The sequence below is a fragment of the Lampetra fluviatilis genome, chromosome 24 (genome assembly GCF_964198595.1).
Source record: "Lampetra fluviatilis chromosome 24, kcLamFluv1.1, whole genome shotgun sequence".
NCBI lineage: Eukaryota > Metazoa > Chordata > Hyperoartia > Petromyzontiformes > Petromyzontidae > Lampetra > Lampetra fluviatilis.
This window is the reverse complement of record NC_136298.1, coordinates 6,822,854-6,828,973: the sequence shown is the minus strand read 5'-3', so window position 1 is coordinate 6,828,973 and position 6,120 is coordinate 6,822,854. Positions and strand designations below refer to the sequence as shown.

Below are 6,120 nucleotides of genomic sequence, written 5' to 3'. Positions count from 1 at the left end.
CCAATGGCTTTCATTTAAACAACGCGTCCTATACAGAGTCGCTGTCCTGTCTGCTACAACGCACACAAAAATCCCCCTATAGTCATTACAGACTGCTGGGGCAAGTGCTGTTAGCGCACAGATGAAGGCCGGAACGGCACGCGAAGTGGGTTGGTGACCAGCACCACGCACGGTCGCCTTTGTCTCCCTAGTGGCGATGTATACACACCGCACTAGGTACTCATTTTGAGGCTGGGTAAACCATCGTCTTTTCCATCTCGCAACCTCCGATGTTCCTCAAGCCCATGTCTCGAACCAGACAATGCGAACGCCGCTGCTCCGGTTGCCTGGAATTCACTCCCTTTGCTCTCACTGCATCACGTATTGGCGCCGTCTTCCCTCCTGTCAGGATTATAATACTTTACTCTCCCTCCTCTGCTTAGTGTAGTCTCCCGCGCCCCTGAATACATACTTTAAAGTTTAACGTGTGCGCAGTACAAATCTTATGAATGAATGAATGAGAAAACTGCGTGTCAAAACCGAACCAGCGTTTGCGTGTAGTCAATCAATGCTGCTGATATTTTGGGGACTTGCTGCCCTAAATATAAAGCCCACAGTACACATAGCTTTAGCCCATTGGGAACACGGCTAGAACTATCACCACTCACAATCGGCTATTTATACAACACACCAATGCGTCATCCCGCGTGACTGTATGGCTCTCTGCCGCGTTTAATTATGGCACAGGGGTGCATGGATAGGGGTAGGGGGTAGCAGCACTTCTGTGGTTATTTTTGGATACACCGAGGGTCCTAACTTATTATTTTCGTCGTAAACATGTCTTTCCTGGGATAGTGGAAAACACATGTGCATAAATATTTCAAGCTGAACCTTAATTGCTCCTCCAACACCAGGGAGTGTGCTTGGAATTTATACGACAGTATATGGAAATAAACCTCGAAATTTAGATGAATAAGAATTCATATTCTTTGGGTCTTTCGGTAAAGGCACGTAGATAAAATAATAATAAAATAAATAAAATAATAACAATATCACGACGTTTCGATCGCAACACAAGCAATCGCTATCAGGTGAAAAATATAGCGGGAGAGCTGCTGAGGCAGGAAAAATATATGGCCATATATTTATGCTTGTGTTGCGATCGAAACGTCGTGATATTGTTATTAATTTAATAATTGTATTATTTTTCTATCTACGTGGCTTTACCGAAAGACCCAAAGAATATGAATTCCTACAGTCACGAAAGCTTTAAGTCAAGATATTAATAAGAATGTTTAGTGATTGAGCGCTCATTTCCACAAACAGGGACTCGACGGCTTTGCAACGCAAACGAGATATACAAAATATCCAGGCAAAAAAGGGAACATTTTGAGACTGATAACATACCAAACGACAACAAATGTAACACATCACACAATGGGACCACACAAAATTGGGCACAAAAGAAATCAAAGTCAAAATAACTGAAGTTCTGTAACTAGATGGATGAAAAGGCCAGTCTAATCCACTATCTACCACATCGTCACTCAGGCCTCTGCATTCTCACAAGCCCCCACATCGTATTAAACACAGGCCCCAAGGAAGCCTCCACACCACCACGTTGTCTCAAAGATAGGCCTCAAGAGTTGCCATACTACCACAGCTCTCGGAAAGGCCCTGGGAGAGTCCGATGCTCTCTCAGGCAGCCCCTCCAGGAAATCGGGCAGACCAATCTTCACACCCAACTCAAAACAAAGAATCGAGCAAAATCGCAGGAAAAAGCCGAATCAAATGGCGACAGGGAAGATATTTGGGGGAACGAGCTGGAAAGGGTCTCGACATTGAGTAGGTTTGATGCAAGGGTAGAGTGGTAACAAAGAAATGTATTAAATTACCATAATAATTAATGATAAAACAGGATAAAAAAATCATGTCAACGTAAGCAGCGCATGTAATAACACAAACTGACCATCCTAACCATACAAAGTGAGTTGACAGAGGAAAGGGTAGATGCAGTCACCCAACATTTATCCTGCTCATCACCATCATCACTGTTATCAGCCATAATCGATTCACTGCTGGATTAATGGCCTCCCTAAGCTATTGCCATCTCTCGCAGTCCTGCGATTGTAACACTCCTGCTAATATTTACCAAAACATTCTTAAAGACGGAAATGGAGGTTGTGATGGGTGGGACACGTGTCTATCATGCCGGTTAACAAGACAGCAACCAAGGTGAAGACCTCAAGCCAGATTGTTGGGATATTATAAGTGCAGACCTTTGAGGTTAAATGCTTACTGTGCAACAACGGAAGGGTCGAACAGAAATAGGCGATGGCAAGGTGTGGTGGCTTTGACTATGTGTGGGCATCGTTGAGAGGAGGAGGCTGCGATGAGTGGGGCACGTGTGCAAGGTGGGGGAGGGAAAGTTACCACGCCAGCCATTGGAATGGAACCTAGAGTCCGGTAACTAAGTCCAAGTCCAAAAGCCAGGTGGGAGTGAGACTGGAAGAACGGTCGTTGAAGCTCCAGCTCCTCTCGACTGTGTAACAAGGGGATTTTTTTAAAATAGATGAAAGTGTTGATGAGACCATAAGAGTGGACCCTGTAGTTTGTCAAATGTGAAAGAACTGTAAGTCTCATGGATTTTTTTTCCTGAACACATTCATGTCATCATGTTTATTATTGATAAACAGTAGTTAGCATGGACATTATTTTTTTTATCCTGAAACTAGGTGTCTGGTTGACTTCGTGGTCAGAGCACAATGATAGTGCTACTGAGAGCCTGGGTTAAATTCCAGGTTTCAGATACCTGCGAATATACCTTGTTTTCATAATCAACGATTTTTGGGTTTAGATCGCGTTATTTATAAATGTGTCGTAACCCTCCACCACCCGACACGGCCAATCAGTAAAAAAGTGTCACGTTGACAAAAGACAAATAGTTCACTGCTTTAGCCCACCGGTGTGTTGAAGCGTGAAACCACAACATTTACAATTTGAGTACGACGTTTCGCTGGTAATTGCATCCAGCATCATCGGGCAATTCGCCAGAATGGTGAGGCTCTGCTGTGTCTCCCGTTCTTATATAGAGCAGCAGCAGGGTGACGTCATCATTAACTCATTAACTCATCAGGTGCAAAGATTTGAGGGGGGGGGTTATTGTAATTATATACTTGATTAGTAATAAGGCTATTGTTACGATGCGAGTTGTAGATTAGTAATCATTTGGAATGTGTTCTATTGTGATTATGCTACATTAATAATCAGTTAGTGCTTATTTCCCTTATAAGGAATTGTAATGCATCTTATTTAATAATACGCTTCCAGGCCGCACTAAGCCTGTAGCTGTCTGAGCGATTAAAGTTATTTCTGTTTCTCTCAATCTCAATGGATTCTCTAATTAGTCTTTGCCAGTAGTAACTAGTTTTACACAACACTTCAACGTTGTCAAAATCAATTGAGTGTCCCTGTTGACAAGCATGTTCTGCCACTGCCGACAGTTGTGTTTGCGATAGTTTAATATTTCTCTGGTGTTCTTTTAGTCTTACACTAACGTTACGCCCTGTCTGTCCAATATTGTTTTCAAGTATAAAGGGTTTATTATCTCCGTCTATTCACAATTGACTGCATATATAAACAAATAAACGCAATCACATTTAATATAGTGTTTCGCCTATCTTGGCTACGAAAGCCTCTCTCTAGCGGGACACGTGGGGCAGTGTAGTGCCCCCTGTGTGTAGAGACAACAAATGACTTGAAGGAAATCTCAGAAGTCGTTCCGTGATATCTACTTATTCGCGCATTATAGTCATCTTGTCTTCGGTCACCATAAAAAAAATCAGCAAATGTGACTGACAGCAGCAGTGATGCAGAACTGCGGAGCGGTTTCATCATAATTAAGACTCATCGGTACAGTATAATAAAATAATTATGTAGGTCCCACCGAGATTTGAACTCGGATCGCAGGATTCAGAGTCCTGAGTGCTAACCATTACACCATGGAACCGCCACGCCTGTGCCTCTCGTCATTTACAGATGAGTGTCGTTCTCTGCTACGGGGTGCTACAACTATTCTGTGAAAGACGTCTCTGGACACTCCCTCTTACTATAACATCACACCGATGGCGCACGGTACAGCCCTTTGTTAATCAATCCACTGCTGGATGAGGAGCCTCCCCACGCCGCGCACGTTGTTTGGTTATTTCACCATACTTTACCACGCTGCTCAGTGCGTGTTGGTGAAGGCGGGAAGTACGGACGTTGGAGCATAGAAGTACACTGCAACAAATTGCGTCGGTGCACTGCGACTCTGCAGTACACAAGGCAGCCTCTCAGCATTTCGCTCATAACACCTCTCACGCAAGGCAGTTGCTCATTGAAGCGCAATCCAGGCGTACCCTTGCTTATCTTACAAGATCTGACGAGATCGAGCGCGTTCGTGAATTAGAGAATAATGGGCAACGATGAGAGAACACACGCGGGCAGGTTCGTGTCGCATCATTCAAACTGCGAAGGAAAGTTCAAATGGGCTTGAGCAGGGCACGTCATGACCAGTACGGTGGGCATCATGGCCGATGGTCAATAATAATGACGGAGTGGCGGCAGCAGCGTAAGGGGCCGTCCATAAATGACGTCATGCACCTGGGGGGGGGGGGGATCAGACATTTGTGACGATGTGTGACGAGGGGGGGGGGGTTTGAGAAATGTGACGTCACATGAAAATGCGCAACTTTAAATAAATATAGACAACACGTTCTACTTAATTAAATATACTTTTTTTTATATAAATGTTTCTCCTACAACATCAGAGTGCAGCGCCACATTAAATACGCACTACAATGATAATAGTTTAAAGCGATTTGAAGCATGTTTTATTTTGAGGGGGGGGCAGAGCTTTGTGACGTCATATTTGAGGGGGGGGGTCTGTCTTTTTGTGACGCCGTGTGACGAGGGGGGAGGGGTAAAAAAAATCGTCCAAAATCGCGTGACGTCATTTATGGACGGCCCCAAACTAGCGTGGGGGCACCCACCTTGGCCTCTCCTGGTGGCCAAAGCTACGAGTTGGGGCCCCCTTGACAACCACCTTGAGATGTGTGTTCAACAACAATGTCAAAAGTACAAAAACCCGACTAAAAATGTGGTTTAAATGTATTTTTTATGAAAATACTTTCACGTAACCTTCCACATTGTATTTGAATGTAATTAGAGCAGGAACGTATCATTGCAAAGAGGTACTTCGGGCCATCATGGGACCTTCTTTGCCAGTACCAAAATATGAGAATAGGTTTTCCCCTTTTTATTATTACACGCTTTTTATTAACTCACTCTGTCTGTTGTTGTTGTCGTCGTCGTCGTCGTTGTTGTCGTTGTTGTATCCTCAAATCGTGTAACTCAATTTTAACCCACTTCCCAATGTGGTATCGACTGCAAATTTGGTATACTTATGTCATACTGATGACAATACTATATTCTATCATAAACAACACATATTTTAAAACATTCTTTTTTATATGTTACGTTTCGGCTTGGCTCTAATTGTCTACGCTCAACTGACGTTGGCTGTAATTGACCACGGACTCTTACGTTATGGCAAGCTTCGGGCCCACTTTCTGGAGTCGTGGAGTTCTGCCATTACGAGTACGGTAGATTTCATGAAAGCGTGTTTTTTAAAAAGTTTTTAAAAAAATATTACTTATTTCTGGCAGGTACTTCTGAGCTGTAGTGGTTGAATTTTGCGAAGATGGAGCTCCCCTACAGTGTTAAATGTTCGAGACCTTGAGTGCAGCGATATATAGCAGCCGAGGAGCGATCGTGCGAGACAAATCAAATATTGGGGCCCACTTGACCGATTGCCGCACCAACCCCCCCTGAGCTGATCATGTAGTTACTACGCCACTAAGTGGCGGCCAAGGAATGGAACGCGTCTGAGAGTACGTCCACAGAATAGATTAAGCGATGCAAATCAGTATCGTGTGCAGGGTCTAGGTGGACTATTTCAACTGTATATCCATTTGTATAATTTATATTCTTGCGTAAGCGGTACATCCAGGAACTGAATGCCAATGTCGAAGTCTGAAGTCCCGAGAGGCCTTCAGGAGAGAGAGAGAATTCGTGTAGTTTTTTGATTCCTCAAATTGA

The 6,120-nt window shown here is 43.8% G+C and overlaps 1 non-coding gene across 1 annotated transcript; it reads right to left on the bottom strand.

Annotated features, from left to right (window-relative positions):
- Positions 1-3,916: 3,916 nt before the first annotated feature.
- On the bottom strand, positions 3,917-3,988 carry TRNAQ-CUG (transfer RNA glutamine (anticodon CUG)). The gene has a single exon. It is a non-coding gene; the product is annotated as a tRNA-Gln (tRNA).
- Between the last annotated feature and the right edge of the window lie 2,132 nt (positions 3,989-6,120).